The sequence below is a fragment of the Chelonoidis abingdonii genome, chromosome 17 (genome assembly GCF_003597395.2).
Source record: "Chelonoidis abingdonii isolate Lonesome George chromosome 17, CheloAbing_2.0, whole genome shotgun sequence".
Classification (NCBI taxonomy): Eukaryota; Metazoa; Chordata; order Testudines; family Testudinidae; genus Chelonoidis; species Chelonoidis abingdonii.
Genome location: NC_133785.1, coordinates 28,190,581 through 28,214,121, shown reverse-complemented (window position 1 = coordinate 28,214,121; position 23,541 = coordinate 28,190,581). Strand labels below are relative to the sequence as shown.

Genomic DNA, 23,541 nt, shown 5'->3' with positions numbered 1-23,541 from the left:
AAGACATTTAATTGTTATGGCAAACCATGCAGAAATGAACTACCATTACTTGACAGCATACTGACCTGAAGAAAATTGAACAAGTTATTATTCATTCTGCGTCTGATTTCTTTTGCCTTGGAATCATTTAAACTATTTTTATTCTCCTTTTTAGCTCTTCTGACAAGCTATGTTACATTTTTCACTAATCAATTTAATCACTTATATATAGTATTTTATTTTTAATATAACTTGCTAAGCCTTATGCACCAGATCCTTATCTGTTGTAAATTGGCATAGTTCCATTGACTTCATATTTCTATTAGTTTTCACTTTATAACAATACACAATTTATAAATATTTACTCTAAATTGTTTATGCTGTCCACATATTCACTAATATAAAGCTCTGTATTAAGAGGGACTTTTGCAATATGGACATAAAAAAAAAGACCATGAAACCTCGTTAATTTCAAAAGTCCAGCTTCCACTTTTGGTGATAAAAAGACTGTAGAATCTCAACCTTATTTCAACCATTTTCTGTTCCTATTTACTTCATATACACTTACCAGGACTGAGGACAAATTAAGTCAGGATTTAAAAATCACAGGGAAAGGTTATAAAGTTTCAGAAACCACTATGTGATATCTATAGGTAAATGATGACTTTTTAATGGTGAGTGCTGCATTTCATTCTTACGGGTATATTTTATTTTTCATAGATGTGAAGGCTAGAAGGAACCATGAAGGTATTCTGATCTCCTGCATAAGACACACCATAGCAATTCAATTAAAAAAAAAGAATATTATTATCCCTATTTTACACATGGGAAACTGATTAGAAATTGTATTAGTAAACAGAATAACAACCATATGTCCACAGTAATTATTAAATGGTTTTCATATCTGTCTGCCAAAACTTTTGATGAAAACCACAAATCTAGTTTACACATAGCTGTTAATTCTGTGAAAATGGTTCCCATTTTAGTGTCTGGGAAATGATTGCAAGAAATCCAATTTCCCATTCATAGACCCTGTGGCTTATTCTGTACTTATGCTTCCCATGTTTTAGGAAACTTTTTAAAAAACCATTGATTTAAAATATGTTTTCTGTAAGCACAGTCGTGCCAACTGGCAGTGATGGAATATAACTTAACTAAAAGCTGTGCTTGAACTGAGTTTTACCTGTGTAAGGAGTACAGAACAGGACCTATAGAACCCACTTTCAGTGTTGCCCAAGTAACTTGCTTAGGATACAAAGAGATCAACAAGGACCTGATAATAACAAAAACCATACAGACAGTATAACTCCTAATAATTCAGCTTCCAACCAGTAGATGGCACTGCCAAAATGAAAACAAAAAAAACACGTCCTGACCGAGATTCTGATGCCTTTGCTCACATGGAATAGAAATTGTCTATATGAGTTGTGCCATTGAAATGAATGGGATTATTCGAAGTGAGTACAGCAAAAAGAATCGGGCCCTATATTATTCACTGCCACTTGGCAGTCAAATAGGGTGACCAGACAGCAAATGTGAAAAATCGGGACAGGTAATAGGAGCCTATATAAGAAAAAGACCCAAAAATCATGACCGTCCCTATAAAATCAGGACATCTGGTCACCTTACAGTCAAACCACTAGTTTCAAGCCAAGGAACCCATACTACATTGCAGGATTCCATCAGAAATAAATACAGCTGATATAAAGTCCTTGCTCTAATACACTTTATGAACTTGCCTGAAACATCTTAGATTTTATATCATAGTCTGCATCTCACATTCGGAGTGACTTAGCACATTTTTTTAAGATACACATGTTGTATGTTTCTATCGGACATATTGAAGAGGAGATGAAAAAATGAAAGCCCAACTCTTCAGAAAAAAACAAAAAATGTTAGAGGTAAGAATGAAAAAGTTACTTCTTTTTGCAGGTGTATCAGCTGTGATATGTATGCCTTTGGCAACATCACAGAATTTCTATAATTCACTTTTTACTGAGGGGGAAACATCAATTATGGAAAAGCCATGATGCTGCCCAAGGGGAATTCTGAGTTGTGTTCTGAATTCTGCCTCCGGTTCCTAACTCAGGTTCTTGGTACTGGACAACACTCTCTCCTTTCTCTTTATCCATTTCTTTATTTTGTGATAAAAACACTAGAGTCATTTGCAGTTAATTTCAATAAACCTCATTGGTTAAAGATCCTCTAACCAATATAGATAGGCTGGATTAATTACATGGGTTTGTGTTGACCATTTCATGTGGTCTAGCAATCTGAGGCTGAGAAATCTTATTTTTACAAAGAAAACGGGGCATGAGAGAATATATTCCAGACATTCAAAAGTTTTCTCAACAAACTCATCAGACGAAAGCCTTCTAATTCCTATCTTTCAAGTCATACACTAGATTCCATTGTGACATTTTTTGTCATATTGGCATTCTGCTAGATTTAAGCTGATAAAACACTTCCCTGTGATTTGCTGTCTACTGGAGAAATCCCACTGAAAACCTTTTTTGAGTTCACTTTAGTACTTTTCTTAGTTATTTCGTAATGCAGTGATTATTTTACAACATGTTAACAGAAGTGAAAACTAGTTTATAAATATAACAGGTGTTTTCATTTTCATTTTTGGAGAAACTTCTCTCAAGGGTTTTAGACTTCTGAAAGTACAGCATGGATAGGAGAATAGCATGGATTTTTATTTTTTCTCTATTGACATGTTTAACACACAATTAGATCTGGTTGGAAATTTTCTGAAGGAAGTTCTTTTCTTCTGGAAAACACTTAAAAAAATAGAAATCTCCAATTTCCCCATTAAATGAAAATTCCTGTTCCTATCCAGCAATATAGACAGGCAACACCGTTTGTTTTGAGGGGATTTTTCTCAAAACACAGAAATTGTTTCAATTTCAATTTTTGTTTTATGGCAAGATGACCAATTTATTACGTTGCGAGTATTTGCTTCTGCATTTAGATTTTTCTTTTGTATATAACTTAGAAAAGACACCCACATTCTTTAGAAGAATTTTAATGATAAATAACAAAAATCCATATGAATTTCCTCCCTAATTAAATATAGCTCTATTAATAATAATATTTACCTACTTCACAGAGTATTGGAAGGCTTAATTAACTGTGCAAAAAGCACTTTGAGATCCTCAAATGGAAGATATGGTAGAGCTTCAAAATATTGCATTAGAAATTAGGAAGAGTGGTTAAAAGTAGATTGAAACAGGAGGGGGAGTTATCACCATTTGGTCAATGGCAGACACACCTTATTGTCTCTCTAAGGTATTTATACAAGCCCCATGATACCTGAGTACTTAACTATATTTAGCGATTGTAGTCTCACAGTACCACCAATGAGCTAAGGGAGTACAATTATCCACATTTTATAGGCACAGAGACTACAGGACTTGCACAAGGTCACACAAGAAGTCTGTGGTAGAGAACAGAATGGAACTTGGTTCACCAGAGTAGCAGGCTAAGACTTTAACTACAAAACCAGTCTTCCTCCTTGCACTTGTGGCAGAGGGCTTCTTCAAACCAGAAAGAGTAGATGAAATCTCTTCTCCTTTTGAGGGTGCTGTTTCCATCACCCTCCCCCACCAATGTGATCCCCCTTACTTCAGTCCTTACTGAGGAACAACTTCAAAATCCCATGATATGGCCAGTTGATCTAAAAGAGAATTGATGTTAGCTACAGTACTGTGATATAAAGGTTTATGTAGACGAAGGGCTTGTAACTGCCTGCTGTGGCATTCCATCCTGTAGAGGGCAATGGTCCACAGCAACACCGGCTATTATGTACATTTCAATGTGCATGGCACACAATTGCGAGATGACTGCTGTCAAAGTGATCATAAGTTCGCCTATATGGCACCATCTAACTGACTACACTAAAAAAGGACAAATTAAATTTGGTGTAAATTCACCGAAGTCAGTAGAGTTATGCTAGAAGTTTAAGTTGGTCTATTGCATGTATGTTTTATGTTTATTACCGGTCAATCCAAATTATCTAAACAAAATAAAATATTCTCTCTGTTTTATTTACCAGCTTGTCACTCTGGTCTTTTTGGCACGTGCATGTCTGTTGCCATCTGACTCTCACTTCCTTTCGGCATCTTATTGCTCAAGCAGGCGTGCAATTAATCCCATTACAAACTAATGGATTTACATGGGGATTACATTAAACTGTTTTGGTGAAGCAATAGCTGTGAAACAATGCACTTCTCTTGGCAGAAATGTTCAGTAACCTGCCATTTCCATGTCCCTCTCCTATGAATACAAATAATTTACTAACTAAAGTAGAAGCATCCTCAGCTCTTGGCCTCTCCACTGGAGCAATCATAAAAGAGTAGTGGAAATCAGTGTGGTTTTGAAGTTTATTAATAAATAGAATTTGGTTATGCATTACTTTAGACAAGCAAGTCTAGTTTTGTTTTTTTTTAATATGGAAAGCACAGAAGGGTTATTTAAACATTTCATGAAGAGAGCTTGTGATAGAGTGTAATCTAAGTCCAGACAGACTTCCTACAAGCTTAATCTTACGTAGTGCATGGAGCAGTTGTGGGACCAGGAAACAAACGCAATTATTTCCATTCCTGTTCTAAATCTACTACTGATTAGTGACCCAGTTTTCAAGAAGAGAGGTTTTCTGATTACCTGACAGGCACTCATATCTGTATGAAAAGAATTTAATCTTCCATGCACAGCTACAACACGGCAAACAAATGCTACTGGTGTGAAAGCTGTGCTTTTGGTCTCTCAGCCTGCATGAACAACGATTAGCAGAGAGCTGATTTTTATATGTACAAGATTTCCAGATAAGAATATTCAAAAGCCATAGCGGCTATGTGAGCATGTGATTCAAACACAAATCATGTGGGTCCTGTCACGAATACAGCAAGAAAGCAGTATATTTCATGGGTAGTACCAGTGAAGAGACACGCAATGCTCAGTGGATAAAAGGCTTGTAGTCCCAGCTGGGAAAATAGTTCCATTATCTCCCAGCTGCATAGACATTCCATACGGCTTGGTTCTGCCTGGATGAACAGTGTGGCTTGCTGAGAGCTTGAAACAGTTCTGCAGAAAATTGTAGAGATCCTGAGACATTTCACTCTTAAGATCTGTAAGTACAAAATTGTGGTGTCTACTGCAATGTGAATAATGCTGGGGAAGGTGCATTTTCTCTTTCTTTTGGTGATTTTCATTAGCATAAGAGGTAGAGAATGTAGAAAGCAACAAATCACTGTTTTATTTATGCTGTGTTTCGATGAATAACTGATCCTCAAAATGTATTTATTCTTTGCTAAGGAAAAATATATATTGAATTTGTATTCAAGGATAAAACATAATAGAAGACTGTGCTGCTATAAAGACACTACAGGTATATTTTTGAGTGTTTCACTAGCTGTGTGTTGCAGTAAAACTAATGGGCAACACAGAGAATGACAGTGCTAATTTTGGCACTTTCATGTGACTAGATACTGCATATGAAAAGGTAGAGAAGGTAACAGGCTACTCATCTCATTTTCTAAAAGCTGAAGGTTTAAAAGCAATAAACATACGTCTTCAGATGATTTAAGGGAGGCTTTAGATGAAAGTTTCCCCTTTTGTTTATTTAAATGGAGCGAACAAAACAAATGAAACAAACCAAAAAATCCAAACAAATGAGGTGATAACGTATATTGAACTTGATGTTTTCATCCAAAGATTTATGAATGAGTTGCAAGTTTGATTCCGTCAGTTACTTATACGGTATGTTTCAGCTTTAAAGGAACTGCAATACTTTATTAAAAGTTTTGGAAGTTTGTGGGTCCAGAGACAAACAATAGGAACTGTACGATGATCATTCAGTTGTGCTTTATGTCATGGTATATTTCCATTGTGCTTTTTGGAGAACTGTTTTGTTGCAGACATTTGTTGCATTTTTAAAGGGACTCTTCTTATATTACTGATATATTGAGCATCCATGCTAGGAATTTCTTACAGCACTCACAGAATAATTACACTTGTAAAATAATAGGACTGTTTAGATAATAGTCTATTCACCTCTTTGTACTTTTTTTGCAGTAATTTATAGGTACATATTATAAGATGAATGCAGAATAGTTACTTCTAAATCACCTTTATTTTTTTCTGAAGGCAGAAATAAAACAACTTGCTTCCTCTTCAAATATCTTGAAAGTCCTGTAAGACTTATGTGGGAAAAGAAAATTGAACCTTACAGTACTTGCAATTCTGAGCACCACAGCAACACAAATAATATATCTTCATCAGCAAACCTTTTCCTTGGGTCTTCAGGGGTATTGAGTCAGTGTTTTGTGTTTCTTGTGTCTCTGCTTCAAAGGTACGATCACACAACAAGTCTCAAATTCTTATCTATGTGATGCTGGTGACTACTATATATCAGATTGTGCAAAAAAAAATAATAAAATACACCCATACATAGAGCAATCTTCTTAAAATGCTAGTGAGATACTCGTATTTGGGGGGGTTATTTTTAGTAACTAGTACAGTCTTTCAACTCAAGAATAAATCTGTAAATAATGCAAAACAACTTTGGCACTTTAAATCAAACTAGAGATATACTTTTCTTTTTTTGTTTCCAGCTTTGCAACCGTGATTAAGGAGGCTAGCTGTGAATTATGGGATTTCCTAAAACCAATTTCTTTCAGTATAGGTAAATATTGTAATGATCACTGTAGTCAGCAGCAGCAACAACTGTATCTTAGTGCTAAATTGTTGTCTTCTTTTGATTTTATGTAATGTCTGATTGGGAAGGCAGAAGTTGTAGGAAATTTAGTTCTGCCTCTGTGTGCTGGAGTTGTTACTTACAGTGTTCCAAGAAATCCATTGATTTCTATATGCAAGTATTACAACATTTTCTACTACCAAAAGAAAATTGTAACAAGGCCCTGGCATCAGAAAGGGGGCAGAGTTCAGAGTGTGTGTTTGTTTTGTGTGTCTATGAAGCAGTACCATATATTTTGTTTTGTATTTTAACAGAAATTATTCTTTAAAAGCATGTATATCTATCTATACACCAATGCTTCTAAATTTCTTTCTAAGATTTTGCAGTAACTCTGTATTTACTTCATGTTACTACAAAACAACCCAGTTTTGTGTTCCATTATTTAAATTATCCACTGAGTTTATAAAAGATACTCATCACAGATGCTCTCCCAATTGCCCTCACAGTGCGGTCAGATTAATGCAGTTTATTCTTCTAATCCAAAGAACACTCAAGATAATTAAAATTAGGCTTTCCCTAGCTCTGAGTCGGGGCTCCAAATGCTTTCCTTTCTTTCCCAACTCAATGGGTGCAGACAGACCCTTCTTAGTGATATGTTCCTTTGTGACATGCCATTGAGAGATGAATTTCAAGTGAACTCTCTTAAAGAGGATGAATTCAAAAAAGATTGACTCAAAAATTCCCCCTTTTCCTACCAAGGACGTAGTCCAAGAGGATTATATCGACACATTTGGCCAAAATTCTAGCCCAGTTTTCACTGGGCCTTCCATTACTGGTTGTAGGCCTAAACAATTCCAGGTACAATTTTGCACTTACAGTTACATTTACAGTTACTATCCCTTCGTCACCAAAGTATCTGATTTGTGTGTATAATCAGTTATGTAGATGTCCAGGTGACTTTTGCATTTGCAAAATGGCAGACTAGCATTTGATTATCTCTGTGATTTATTCACATTATTTAAACTCTTAATATAAAAATGGGATGTACAGAAAATGCATTTTTTTCCCCCAAAACAGTGTGGGACTGCTTCACACTGTAAAAATCAAAACCCTACCAAAACAAAACACTTCACTGCACACACGGTTCTCTCCCGAGTTGAGCACACATGTGACAGGTGTTAATGAAGCTGCTAAATGTACTATTGGAAAGTCCTCAGATACTGTGGGGATGTGAATGGTATAAGAACCTATATAGAATAGAATAGAATAGAATAGAATAGAATAGAATGCTGGCAAGACACTTTTTTAGAAAAGGGAGCAGTGAAACTTAGACATGCAAAAAGAGGATTCAGAATCTCTCCCTTGAGGTGATGGGAGAGATTAAGGTGCCCATTTTCTTTGTGTTTACCTTCATGCTCCAACTCCATCTCCTCTCTCTGTGAAGCTCCAGCCGGGTTAGTGGACATACCTCTGCCAGGCTATCATCCCATTTACAGTATTTTAGCACAGTGGGTTCCTGCCCTATAGATTAGATACAGTTAAGTAGATTAAAAAGCAGTTTCTCTGCTTTTTCTCCTTAGGACTAAAGGTGTTTTCACCCTTTTGTTCAGGGACTGTAAAATTAATTGCCCCACAATAGTCACATGATAATTAAAGATTCAACACCTCACTTCATTTTTAGTACTTTCCCTTACAAAACTGCTTCTTTGATGCCATTGCAGCAGATAATGATTTCCCAAGATCCCTTTGTCTTCCAGTCCCAAATGTGTCTTTCTCTCTCAAAAGAACGAAGAGGGCAAAACCGTGGGTCACCAGCAAAAAAATAAACATATCTTCCCTGCTTTTCTGTTAATACATTCATGGTCTGCATTCTCTTGACTGTTGCAACTTCAATACGGAAAGAAGACCTCTTTTCAGTACTGCTAGCACCAGCTCTGTGCCCTTTAATCAGGGTTATTTCTCACTGGTAGAATCCCTGGCTTGTTTTCTTTTGCTCCAATTGCATGGGTGCTGCAAATCTCCTGTTGTGTACTTGGGATTTGGCATAAACTGATTGTCCTCTTTTCAGGGCAAATTTACAACATGGCACTGTCTACATTTCCCACTGATGCTAACACCTGTTCATTAGCAGTGCCGGAATCTCTACTGTTTATGGCTGACACCAATGTTTGTAATACCCTGTTGTGAGGTGGGTTACGTGGCACAGTATTAAAATTGCCAGTGATCCATCCATGCTGGAGCCCACAAAATTACTAACGCTGGTGGAGCTGAACCCATGACAGCAACAGTGGGTAGGTAAATTCCTAGTGTAGGCCTATGGCTCAAGTTCTCTTCTGTGTATATGCAATAGTTCCATTTGTCCACCCTGTGCAAAGATAAGCGCGATGTGCAATCAGGTTGCAGGCATTCTGGCATCACTTTCTGCACCTTTTAGGTTTTAGATGTGGTGTAACCTCTTACTTGTGACTAGGAATATATTATCACCCAATTCCCATGTCTAACTTTTTGTCACATACGCAACAATGTGTGTTACATTGACTTTTGCAAGGTATGTGCACTTCCATTCTTTTTTAGGGATGGCATGAAAGCAAGGCTTTAGTATGAATATGGCAGTGATTGATATGTGGTAGGTGCTGTACATAAAGGAAGCAGTAGTCGCTGGCCAGAAGAGTTTAGTCTAATCAAACAAAGACAGAGAATGGGGGCAGGGGAAGAGGTGTGTGTGCTGGTATGTGTGGAGGGGAAGTACAGAGACATAAATAACATATCCATGCAGAAGTATCTGGGTGACCATAGAGATGGGTGGCTTGTTCATTGCTCACTGCTGTCCTGGAGCAGGTCTTGGTAGGGTCTGTCTCCTCTCCCCTGCTGTCCTAGCATGCTCTCACTGCTGTGCCCCATTACAGATCTCAGCTCTGGCTGAAGATTCTTCCAGTGGAGTCTTGGTGCAGGGGCAGAGAGGCTCTGGTCTGTAGAATATCACATTGCGGAGCAGAGAAGTTCTGGGAGCAGTACCCCACTCTAACCCACTGCTGCTCCTACTCTTCCCACACAGCGCCTGTGCTCCTGTGGGCTTTCAGGGGAGATTGTATTTGCTGAGTTTTTCTGATGATCCATCTAAAACTGTTCTTTGCTACTGCCCCTGTCAAAGAGCAGGTGCTTAGTGCCAGCCATATGAACAAGTGTAAGCAGACACCCAAACATGCACGTGAATCAGTGGTGGCAGGACTCACCCAACAATTGCCTGTCCTGAGATAAGACAACTTTGGTGATGTGCACATGCCTTCTCTAGCTCTGAGAGGAATTCACTGTCAAAATTTTAAAACAGTCTTATAAGATGGGTTCCTAGCCTACCGGAATCACACAGAATACTGGGGAGGGTTTGGGAATTCAAAGGAATTTACCTGTCCTGTCTCATTCCCCACAGAAACTCCAATGCAATAGGGTAATCTAAGTGTCCTTGGTCTGTCAAAGCTTTGAGCCAGATTCTGGTTGGTCCCTGAATGGGTGTGCTGAAGAAGGCACAAATGTTTTTTACTCTCACACAAAGGGGCCACCCATGGTTACATCAATTCTCTTAAGTACAAGGACAGTTCCCTGCTAGCACACCTGAGGTGCTAGCTCCCTCCGAGACAGCAGGGAGAAAGCTGAGCCATGGCTCTTTTTCTCACAGAGCCTAAATAGCTGGCTTATTGTGAAAGGGAGATCCCCTTCAGTGATGGTGTAGCAGGCACTTAGTTCTGGGAGGCAGCGTGCAATGCCTCTTGGAACTCACATCGGTGCATTGGCCTAATGGACACAATCTGGCCTTTTGTGGGAATAGCTTTTCAGGTTGTCAAAGTGTGCACTGTGGTCTCTGTGGAGGGTTTTTTCTTTGTTTTGTTGATACAAGTGAGAGGCATGCATGGTACATACTGCAAATGGAGTGTTTGGGGAAGAGAGAGAGATAGTCATTTCCCTCACTTAGATCCTGTAATATGGTTCTAGCCTCTAAAGATGAGACCAAATGAAGGAAGATGGTCAGAAACACAGTCCGTATTATTAAAATTCTTGGCAGCATCCACTGTAAAGTTCTTGTTAAGAGAGATGGAAAATGGCAAAAAGATGAGATAAACAGTGTTATGTCCTTTTCCTCTACACACAATTAATAATACAGGGCAGCTACACAGACACAGTTGGATTCCAAATAACCGAGTTTATTAACTATACACTACACACTATATATGCAAGATCTGGTGTTCTGGCAGGATTTTGACGGATACAGCACTAGAAGATAGGAAGAAGACCCAGTGAAAGGTTTCCAAACTATTTAAAGAGACACCATCCACTTCCTATATAGTACATACTCCTCCCCCTACAGTGTAAAAGAGCATACAAAAATTACAAATATATTACAATCAATAAGATACAGCATGCTACAAACTAAGTCTGAGAGGTGGTTTATGACTTCTCTCTAAATAATGTTTCATAGACATCCCAACAGTATCTGGAGCAGCATCTGTACTTTCTGGTGTAGCTGTATCAGCGCTATCTTCCTCCTCAACAGTGTTACTTGTTGTAGAAACAGGGACGTGAAGCTCACTGGTACTATTGTCACAAGTCATTGTCTGTGTCTGTATTGTAGGCTCAGTATTTTCAACAGACATCACTGGTATAAAGCCTCTTGCTGAATGAGTGCTCAAAATAGGGTGACCAGATAGCAAGTGTAAAAAATTGGGACGGAGGTGAGGGATAATAGGTACCTATATAAAAAAAAGCCCCCAAAATCAAGACTGTCCCTACACAATTGAGACATCTCAAAAGCTGGTTTACCGGTCTTTTCCATGACATGTTTGGTGCTTTTTCTGGGTTGATTCAGATGTGGGCCATAAAATAACAGCACAAAGATGAGTAAATATTAAACTTGTTTAAAGGCTCATCTCACTTAATTCTCAAAGAATAACAGTTGATGTACCACCTGGGTTAGGACTGAAGACATATCTAGCCAGTAGCTAGTTTAAAAAGATGTGTGCTGCACACAGTTACATACAGGGAGCACAGAGAGCATGGCAAGAGATTCTAGGATGTCTTCCAAAGGTCTAAGCTATTTGGGAGGAGAATACTATATTCAGTTAGAAAAAATAATATTTCTAATGTCTCATTACCTCCCATCTCCACCTACCCCGCAACCTATTTACCTTAACAGATAAGTACATGCTGAACATTCAAATGGAAAATTATGGAGTGGTCAAAGTAGAACAACTACAGGATGGGCCAGTTCTATAGCTGGAGTTAAAAAGCCCATAAAATACGGACAATTATTGAAACATATGATTTAAATCAAGCCATAAAATATTATTCAGTAAAAACTATTTAAGAAACGGCAGCTAAGTTTTTAGTAACAAAAACATCCACTTAGATGCAGGACCTTAATTTTAGCAAGCAATGTCTGGTGAGTCAAGGTCTAAGTTAGGTCTCAATATGCATTTGAACATTAAAGGCTTAAGACAATACCATTGATATTAGTTCTGCTCTTGAGATATTTCAGCCATTAGCTCTCTGGGGGATTCCAAGTGGTAAAGTTATGTTATTAAAGGTGTTGGATAATGGATGATGCTTAAATTTGGATTTAGGATCTGGAAGAACAAAATGGAATATTTAGGCAAGAAACACCTAATAATGTACTTCAGTTAGTAACTGGTAAACAGAAATTACCTATATAGAATATAAACTGAGGAAAGATAGCATAGCTACTGATTCAGGTCAAATTTAAACAGTCGTTATTGATATTTATTATTTGTAGTATCAGAGCACCTATGAGTCCTAGTCATAGACCAGAATCACATTGTGCTTGGTGCTATACAAACACAGAACCAAAAGATAAAGTGTAAAGATAAATCTTTTGGGTTAGGAACTAAGTATGAGAAAAGAAAGAACAGATGGATACAAAGAGGTAGGGGTACATGGTGTAGCAATGAGACAATATTGTCTAATCAGACAAGACAGAACAGTTAGAATGCAGAAGTAGAGTGAATAATTTAACAGTGGCAAAGGTCTTGTTAATCCACAATTACTTTATTTTACTGTGTTTTGTTTTTTGGGTGGTGGGTTTACTTCATTGGGATTAAGCTAAACAGAAAGAAAATAGAAGGGAGATGGAGTGCAGGGGAGGAGAGAGTAGAAGGGACATGTTTGGAGTGAAGCTTAGTTTGAAGAGACTGTGAGGAGGTTGGATCAAACAGCTAATCAGTGGATGGCAGAGAAAGTCAGAGAACTTTCTACAGTTTTGACTGGACTGTCTAAGGGTCCCTATTTTGGCTGCTTCTGTCTCTACCAGCTCATGTCTCTGAATGGCTGTTAGGGTAACCAGAGAGAAAGTGTGAAAAATCAGGAGAGGGGTAGAGGGTAATAGATGTCTATATAAGACAAAGCCCCAAATACCCTATAAAATCAGGACTTCTGGACACCCTGCTGATTGTTCTCTGCAGTTTTGCCACAACACCACAAGGTAATGCGAAGAGGAGGCAGCCTCTGGGTCTTAGTGCCCCAGAGTATGTGTGGGGAATCTACCCTGCACAGTTCTGGGTTCAGGAGACTGGGTTCAGGAGCAGAGGCCCCAGCTGGTCACCATCAATCATACCCCTTCTCGTCAGTGCAGCCAACCCTGCTTTCACTGCTTCTTGTCCTACCAGCTGTAGTCTCCGGCATTCTACTGTGTACAATGGATTTACAGAGAATAGAGGGATATTAAACTAGTCAGCAAAGTTAATTCTAATGCTATGTCTGGTCAAGTAATCCCTAAATGGGCATTTTGTTAGTCATATGCAGTTGTTTGAGTATAGCAGAGCAATCAGTGCATTCGTAGAAAAATACTTATGCAACAGAGAAACGTCACCCTGATAATAAAGGGAGTTGCTGTCAATTGTGTTTGATTGTCTTAAGAGCCATAAAAACACAATGTAAGAGAAAAAACCTACACACAAGGTTCTCAAAAGTTTATTTTTAAGCAAGTGTCTTCAGTACCTAGAATCCAAAGCATGATGTTGAAGCTTCAACAATAAGAATACACTGGGGACTGTAATATGGGTAAGGGACTACATGTACGTAAACTAGATGGAGACGAACTGAAAAACCCATTGCAGCAGCTGGGAAGAAGGAAAAACAACTAGCACTATGTGACCTAACAGTTCTCAGCAGACCATCAACATGTGCTCCCAGGACCATGAGAGTCCCATTGGCCACAAAACTGCTGTCCTCCACAGTGACATTCCAAATAAAGTTAATTCAACCACAGTCAGAAGGAAAAGCCTACATTTACAAGATGATGGAGCAAAAATACAAAAAGCTCATAGAGATGTTAGTCACTAGATGAATTTCCTAAATGTCCTGCAAAAAAATTACATAATACATCATTTCAAAGTAAGAAAAAAAGAATACTTTTCAAATTTTAGAAGTGCATATCAAATAAGCATAAACTGGAGTCATTTGAGGTAATGACTGAGGTCTAAGTACTGTCGGTGACCTCAGAACTGATCAAGATGCTAAAAGAAATTTAAATAGAAGTGACACAAATAAAAAACATTGGAAGACTCAGGATCCTCATTAGATACAGGCCTCCAGGAACAAAATACTAAATCCCTTTGTAAGACCTGATGTCTAGAACTCAGGCCTGCCGACAGCACTATAATGTCACTCGGTAGCAGTTGTATCACACTTGCACATGGCCTGCTGAGGGTTTGACAGACAGCACTGCCTCTAGGGGTTTGACAGACAGCAGCCTCATTGCACCTGATTGGATCCCTATTCTACATAAACCCAAGGTGGATTCCAGGAAGTGTCCAGGCAATAGTGTGGCTCTTCTGTTGTTGCCATGCTCATTTATGCTCCCTGCTCCTGAACTTCTGATTCTGACCTTGGACCTGGACTCCTGACTCAAACTTGGACCTTTGGTATTGACCCTGGCCGGGAACCTGACTATGAACTGGTCCCCAGCCTCAGGTTTGCCCTTGGTCCTGACTGCCCTTGTTGGGATCATGACACCATTGCTCATCATAAGAAGAGTAGGTTAAAAAATGGGAACTTTTTCATGAGAATTTACAGACATACACACACACACACACCCCCTACTTCTTTTTCATTAGAATTTTTGTCAAAAATTGATTTAAAAAACGAAAATTCAGCTCTGTCAGGAGAGCAACTCCTCTAAGAATAAGTTCACCACCACTTATAACCTTAGTAGCCTTTCCCACCTCATTCTTCAAGAGTCATCTTTTCTTTACATGTATTTGTTTATTTAAGGCCAGATTCTGCCCAGCCCAAAAAGAGTGTGTGTGTGTGTGTGTGTGTGTGTGTGTGTGTGTGTGTGTGTGTGTGTGTGTGTGTGTGTGTAAAGGCGTAGGGTGTCAAGTACCCCATTCCCTGTACCACATAAGCAGAATTATTGCATGTGTTCTTAGAGATTCATCCATTTTACTCCATTCATACTCCTCAAGAATCATAGAGAGCCACAAAAAAATGGGGAGGAGACAAGGTGTTTTCTTTTTTCCTCCCCCTATTCTATGTCCAGTCCTCATGCATAGGAAAATGAGCTTTACCTCACAACAGGGTATAGTAATCTGGATGCACTTGGGAACTCTCTTCCCTAAGACTGTATTCTTCCCATTGGCATCTCGCTCTATACAAGGGAATGCCTAAATGCCACAATCTAATTCCTTATTTATTTAGATTTTGTATGTTATGCTTGTTTTAACTTTAAGAGCTGGTAAGTTTCCTTTCTCGAGTTGAATTCTTTTTTTCAGCAGGGGACTGTAAGATTTTTTCCTGTTCGGATAGTGAAATGTGATATTTCAAATGAGTGAGGTATTGGACCTAACAAGAAATTAACAAGAGGCAATGCAGAGGGCAGCAGAAGGTAAATCTAGAATCCCAGGGTCTGACAGTGGCAGTAGTAATAGACTGCATCCAGCTTAGTGGCATCAAGGTAGCTTTATAGTTCTCTGTAAGAGTTAATAATGCCAGACAGGTAGCACTCAGGGCTGGCTCCAGGGTTTTTGCCGCCCCAAGCGCCTGCTTGCTGAGCTGGTCCCTAGAATCAGCCCTGGTAGCACTGCATCTTACACCACTGGGAAACAGTAACAGAACTCCCTATCTTGCGTACCAGTAGAAGACATCTTGGGTGAATCATGGACTTGAACTTGCCCAAGTCCAACCCCAGAGCCCTACTGCAGTTTCCTCAAAGTGTGTAGTAGCAGTAATAATAATAGATAAAGAAGTGACAACAGTCATTGATCTAAAAGCTGTGCCACTGTCAAGCAGAGCTGTATTTGCTGCCTTCCAGCCACTCCTATAATATAGCAAGATCACTGTTGAAAGGATGCCCAGATCTATCCACAGATCTTAATTTTGGAACTGAGCCTTCAATAGCTCCTCCAGACTTGTGCGAAGATTCCAAAAGTACCATTCCTCCCAGCCAAACCCCTCCAGAAGCAGGGTTACAGTTATTGGCAGAGATGACAACAGCACAGAATTACTGTTGTTGTTCCATCTGTTACAGAGAGAGGGGGAAAATCTGGAACCTAGAATTTTGAACTATTGAAAAGACCCACAAAAAAGTGTCCAGTATGAAATCCACATGCATTTCAGCAGCACAAATACCTTTTCCAAAGGCCTCTCATAGCTCACTGATAACCACTGTATTAACTTTATTTTACTGTCTTAATTCAATTTCAGTGGTTTTAATACACATTTTTAATGTTTAGTTATTTCGCGTTAACTTTAGTGGCTGCATAAGGGAGAAGTGGTGGATGTGGTATACCTAAACTTTAGTAAGGCATTTGATACGGTCTCGCATGATATTCTTATCGATAAACTAGGCAAATACAACTTAGATGGGGCTGCTATAAGGTGGGTGCATAACTCGCTGGATAACCGTACTCAGAGAAAAAAGAACAAGAGTACTTGTTCCCAATCCTGCTGGAACAGTATAACAAGTGGGGTTCTGCAGGTGTTAGTTTTGGGACTGGCTCTGTTCAATATCTTCAATGACTTAGATATTGGCATAGAAAGTACGCTTATTAAGTTTGCAGATGATACCAAACTGAGAGGCATTGCAACTGCTTTGGAGGACAGGGTCATAATTCAAAATGATCTGGACAAATTGGAGAAATGGTCTGAGGTAAACAGGATGAAGTTTAACAAAGACAAATGCAAAGTGCTCCACTTAGGAAGGAACAATCAGTTTCACACATACAAAATGGGAAGAGACTATCTGGAAGGAGTACAGCAAGAAAGGAATCCAATGGATTATAGCTGGACTACAGCTAAATAGAGTCAACAGTGTTGATGCTGTTGCAAAAATTCTGTGATTCTAGAATTATTAATAGGTTGTTGTGAGCAAGCCACGAGAAGTCATTCTTCCACTCTAATCTGCAGGTTAGGCTCAACTGGAGTAATTGGTGTCCAGTCTGGGCACCCCACGCATTCAGAAGAGTGTGAGGAGAAATTGGAGAGGGTCCAGAGAAGAGCAACAAGAATGATTACAGGTCTTGAGAACATGGCCTTGTCAGTAAGGATGGCTGAGAAGATTAGGTTTGTTTAGTTTGAAAAGAGAAGGACCTGAGAGGGGACATGATAGCTGTTTTTCAAGGTAATGCTAAAAGGTAGTCCATTAAGGAGGAGGGAGAAACTTGTTCACTTAAGCTCTAAGGACTGACAAGAAGCAAGGGTTTTAGACTCGCAGCAAGGGCAAGGTTTAGGTTGGACATTGGGAAAAGTCCTAACTCGTCAGGGGTGTTTAAACACTGGAATAAACGCCTAGGGAAGGTTGTGGAGTTCCATCTTGGAGATATTTAGAGTAGGTTAGATAAATGTCTATCAGGGATGGTCTAGAAGTATTTGGTCCTGCATGAGGGCAGGAACTGACATTGATGACCTCTCGAGGGCTCCCAGTCTAATCTATGGATCTATGTCTCTATGTCTTAATGGTCTGTTACAATTAATATCTTTTGCACATTATGAATGATTTACTAACCAATTACCTAACATGGTCATAACTAGAATATTGATTTTTAAGGCTATTTTATAATTTACGTATCTGGCCTATGATTCGGCCACACTGGACATCCCTGTGAAGGATGAATGCCAACAGTCAGATATTAGGATGGCAAATATCACCAACCTGTAGGAGAACACTTTCAGGCCTCCCTGGCCACCAATAGCAGATGTAACAAGGTAGCCATCCTGCAGCACAAAACTTCAGGCCAAATTAAGAGAAACTGCTGAGCTCCAGTTTATTCTGCAAATTGTGGACACATTCGATCAGGAATTAAACAAAGCGTTAATGCTAGGCTCGCAACTACAAAAGGCAGTTTCTACTCCTTTGGGTGTTCACGATCAAACTGCTAGAGAGAGGGCCTCAGCCTCTCTGGATTGAACTATTTATTATCTACAGCACTGATTCTGCTGCATATTATATAACCTGCCGCTGGAAAATTTCCATTACATGTGTCTGATGAAGTAAGTATTCACCCACAAAAGCTATGTCCAATACTTCTGTTAGTCTTTAAGGTTGCCATAAGCCACTCTTTGTTGCTTATTTACATATCCAAGATTAACATGGCTAACCCTCTCGATAATTGGACCTAGCTGATTGAATTTTATGCCACTTTATAAGAAATAGAAGAACATAAGTACAATTATGCATTTGAAATTGTTATTGAATATTGTAATCTCTCTCTTCATATTTACTCATAGGTTATGTCTTCTAGACCTTTAATCATTTTTGTTGCTTTCCTCTGGACTTCCTGCAATTTGTCCTCATCTTTTCCAGGATGATGCCCAGAACTGGATGCAGTAGTCCAGTCAAGCCCTTGTCATTGTTGAGTAGAGTGGAAGAATTATTTCTCATGTTGTGCTTACAGCACTCTTGCTAATGAATCCCAGAATGCTGTTTTGTTTTGTTTTTTGCAACAGTTTTACATTGTCAACCCATATTTATTCTATGATCCACTATAATCCCCCAGGTCCTTTTCTGCAGTACTCCTTCCTAGGCAGTCATATCCTACTTTATATTTGTGCAATTGATTAGTCCTTCCTAAGTGTAGGTCTTTAAATTTGTCCTTATTGAATTTCATCCTGTTTATTTCAGACCCTTTCTCCAGTTCAAGATGATTTTGAGTTGTAATCCTGTCCTCTAAAATGCATGCAATCCCTCTCTGTTTGGTATTCTTCACAAACTTCACAAATGTACTTTGTATGCCATTATCTGAATCATTTATGGAAATATTGACTAGAACTGAACCCAGGACAGATCTCTGCAGGATCGCACTCAATATGCCTTTCTAGTTTGACTGTGAACCGTTGATAACTACTTTGAGTACAGTTTTCTAGACAGTTGTGCACCTACATTATAGCAGGAAGCAACAAAGAGTCCTGTGGCACCTTAAAGACTAATAGATGTATTGGAGCGTAAGCTTGTGGGTGAATACCCACTTCGTCAGACACACGTAATGGAAATTACACGGACATCAGGATTAAACAAAGACTGTGAATGGCTTGTTTCTCCTCCCTTGGTGTTCACACCTCAACTGCTAGAAGAGGGCCTCACCCTCCCTGATTGGACTAACCTCATTATCTCCAGACTGATTCTTGCCTGCATATTTATACCTGCCTCTGGAAATTTCCATTACATGTGTCTGATGAAGTGAGTATTCACCCACAAAAGCTTATGTTCCAATACTTCTGTTAGTCTTTAAGGTGCCATAGCACTCTTTGTTGCTTTTTACAGATCCAGATTAACATGGCTAACCCTCTGATACTTGGCCTACTGATTGAATTTTATGCCATTTATAAGAAAATAGAGAACACTAAGTACAATTAATGCATTTGAAATTGTTATTGATATGTTGCATTCTCTGATGCATTGTAAACAGTTAAAAATTAGTAAAATATTTGTGCATTAACTATGATAAATAAAAGTTTCTCTATGTAAAGTAATTAACTGGCTCATGTATGTAGGCATCATTGCCTTCCACTGGCTAGAATCACAATGGTGAATATTAGTAGTTGTTTAGATTAACATATATACATAAAAAGCAGTTATCATGGGCTCTCCAGCCCCTTCCAGATAATTAAAGATAGAAACACATTTACACACATACACCACTACTAAACCAAACGGCCTTTCTCTGCACTAAGACTTTCTTCCACTCCCTGTAGAACTCTGCTCTCCCCATCTGCATCCTCCATCTCCACAGCAAAAGTCAGACTTGTGCTCAAGCCCCCAAATGCCCATCCAATAGATAGGATTCTCGATGTTTCTTAGAGTGAATATTTTTGGATTACATCATAGACCCAGGAAAGGGGGAAATTCCAAAACAGAGAGCCCTTAAGTATACTGGCCCAGTCCAGAAAAACACGTATGCAAGTGTTTGTTAAATGTGTGAAGAGTCCCACTGAAATCAATTTGTTTACTCTCATCCTTAAAGCTAGGCACATGATTAAGTGTTTACTTGGGTTGGAGCTCAGAATACTCAGCAGTGCATCTTGGAAGACAGAGCCATATAAACCCTGGGTACTCCAGCTCAAGCATTTCCACTGACCTCAGCTGAGAGACATGGATCTCTCAAAAAGACAGGTCCCAAGCCACTTATGGGTCTATAAAGTAAACCCAATATCTTAACTCTGCCTGAAAACCAACAGGGAGATCAAGCAGATTCCAGAGCACTGGTGCGCTGGCTGAGATATTCTGCTGAATGAATGGAGCACCAGTTTGTTTCTGAGTTGATTTACAGAGTAAATGCCTGCAGAACACACTCCAGTAGTCTAACCTGGAAATGCCCAAGGAGGAGAGTGCCCAAGAGAAAAAGATGTAACCTCCTAATAAGACATCTTGGTGACTCTTGCTACAGGATTGTGTCACAGCAATGTAACAGAATCAGTAGATATTTGTTCCTGCCATATGATAGGGTTATAAGCCGTCTATTTATCTGATGCATATCAGGCAACCAGTGCAGAAAATGAAGAAAAAAAAATAGTCTATTACCAGCATGCCTGTGTGTTGTGCCTTTAGTATATGGCATCAGAAGTAAAAGAAATGTTTGGCAAATATGAAGCCAGCTGAATCTCTCACTAAGAAAAGGGATCCAGGCAAAGAACTAGCACTTCTAAACTTTGCTTGGCAGCAAGTGGTATTGAAGAGAAATCAGAAAGGGTAAGGTGCTCCTCACTGCTGCATATGGCAGGCCCAGAGGCATTGCAAATCTACAGGGCAATCCCATGGGGACAGGAAGGGAACTGCACTCTGCTAGACAAAGTCATTCCCATTTTGCAGAGGACTCTGATACATGTGACAATGTCAGTGGAGAAAGGCACATTGTTGAATAAATGGCATGAAATCAACATAACTACTTCTGAGAATTGGCTTAATCCCTGAAGAGCAAGGTTATACCCCTTCCACTTTTATTTTTTTTTTTTTTTGGTAAGGATTAATTTTTCTAACTCTGTATATATAGATGACAAGGATATTGAACAGGTAATGCTAACAGAAATTTTGGGGAGAGAGATAAAACTTCATGATTCAGGGTTTAAACCTATCTCTGACAATTAGGAATTAGGGGCAGGGTCTTTATTAGGGCAGATTATTCTTCATCTGCCTACTGTGGAGATGTTTTCACCTTCCTTTGGAACTGGCCACTGTTAGTGGGCAGTCATGCCTAATGGTCAAAGGAGTCAGACCTAGGGGTTAGAAGAGGCATCAGTAGCCAGTAATAGGAACCAACAGTCAGAAATGGGTTACCAGGAGTGAGGCAGGGTAGTGGCAGGACTGGGTCCAAGACAGAGGCAGGGGCGAGGAACAAGCAGGCACAGGAGCTGTCACACCCATAAGGATATGCTTTGAGAAGCTACCAAACTGCTGAGTTTAACAGCTGATCTGGTTACTCTTCCCATCAATGAGGTGGTGTAGCAAATCAGGCATCCTGCTACAGCCAACTCATTAGGTTTCCTGGAGACTGGCTGTTCTGCTAGTTCTGATCCCTGACACTGTTGGAGGCAGGAAACTGGATTACAGTGACTCTAGGACTGATCCAGTATGGAAATTCCCATCTTCCTATAAATCAGTAGAAGTTCCTATGATCCCACCAGTTGCATATTTGGGCCATGTATTGACATATATTCAGATTTTGCCTGTGGTGAACATTATTGCCCTAATTTTACAGATAGGGAAAGCAAGGCTAAGAAAGATAATATTATTTACCAGGATTAAAATTATTTGTGTTAGATTAGGTAGAGGTGAAGAGATCTGGGTTTTAATATGGATCTGACATTGACTTGTTCATTGACTTTGAGAAATCTCTGAACACTTCTAAGTCTAACTCTGACTTTCTTTGTAACTAATATCTGTAAAATAAGAACAAAGTATTATTAAAGTCAATAACAAGATCCAGACAGAATCCATGACTTCCTTGTTAATTTAAGACCTGAACCAGAGCACATTGGAATCAATGGGAGTCTTTTCACCAAAATCAATGGACTTTGGATCAGGCTTTCCAGATCCCCAGAATTCATAAATGCAAACTTTCAAGTGAAGGTGTCTGTCTAGTCTTAATATTATTCACTATGAATTTCTGTCCCTCAAAATTGTGAAAAAAAAAACCCTGAATTTTGGAAATAAACTATTGTGCAAAATGAACAGTTTGGACATTTTGATGTTTTTCTTACTCAATTTCTCCCAACTGTATTGATTACATTAATTGTAAACTACTAGCATCCTAAAATGAAAGTGTGACAATTGAGTCTTACAGCTTTCTTTTCCAATCAAAGTCTGGAATGGATGTCACCAAGATAACTCCACCTGGCATAATGCTGTATCTTCTCATTCTTTGATCCCATTCTTTAATCAATTTTTATGTTTTTCTTTGATTGTGCATGAGAACCAGAAAATGTTCCGGCAAGGATAGATGTATTTAACTGCATTGGTAAGAGTTGTTGTTTTTTTAAAATGGGAAAATGAAGAATTGACCACATGTTAAAAAAATCACAATGGAGACTTTTGCTGTTCTTTTATTTTACAATGTCAGAAACGTAATATTTGCTTTTGGGTAAAATTCAAATCAATGCAACCCTCACAACCTAATAACAGGTTATAGATTGTTATCCAGTATATAATTTGTTACACAGTCTATCTATGGCTTCTATTTATTGAGTAATTAAAAGTTTGTTTTTGTAAGGTAGACATTATGTGAGTAGTGCATAACAAGGAATAACCTTTCATACATACTGTGCTATAAATTAAATTACCCTTAAACTAAGTCATTAATCAAGTAGTTGCAGCCTAATGAGACCAAAATAGACAAGAACAGCTTGAAACCTTTCTTCAAGGGACAACTTTGTATTTATAGTATAGCAGCATTTTCCATATACTTTTATAGATTGGTTGGGTGGCTCGCACACATTTTTTTCCCCAAGCTACAGTTACAACACCAGGAAATTTCAGATTTAAATATCTGAAATCATGAGATTAACGATTTTTAAAATCCTAGTGACCAAAATGAAATTGACCAAAATGGACCATGAATTTGGTGGGGCCCTTCATATGAGGGTTATGCTCAAGAGGAAGAATTTTCCATAGGCTAAATTTGTTGGATTTTGGAATGTGTTGCATTCCTAGACCTGTGCATAGCCATTTAGATGCACTGTATGGACTGTATGTCTCTCTTGAGTTTCTTCAGACTTCCCAATTGAGTTCTATGCATCCCTAAATAAAACTGACTAAACCAACAAAACAGATTTTGTGCTCATTTGGAGATGTTTTGTTCATTTCTCATGTGTTTTCTTAAAGATATGTTTGTGACACATATGGTTCATCTCAACCAATGATCTGAATCAGT

General features: G+C 38.8%; 1 protein-coding gene across 2 annotated transcripts in view; it reads left to right on the top strand.

The window, feature by feature from the left end:
• Nucleotides 1-4,903: 4,903 nt before the first annotated feature.
• Nucleotides 4,904-23,541, top strand: part of CNTN6 (contactin 6) — a 232,854-nt gene continuing 214,216 nt past the window's right edge. Inside the window, exon 1 of one of the 2 annotated variants that reach the window (XM_075073115.1) lies at nucleotides 4,904-5,110. The gene's annotated coding sequence lies outside the window, so the exon portion shown is untranslated. The remainder of the gene's footprint in view (nucleotides 5,111-23,541) is intronic. The other variant, XM_032794620.2, reaches the window with a different exon arrangement.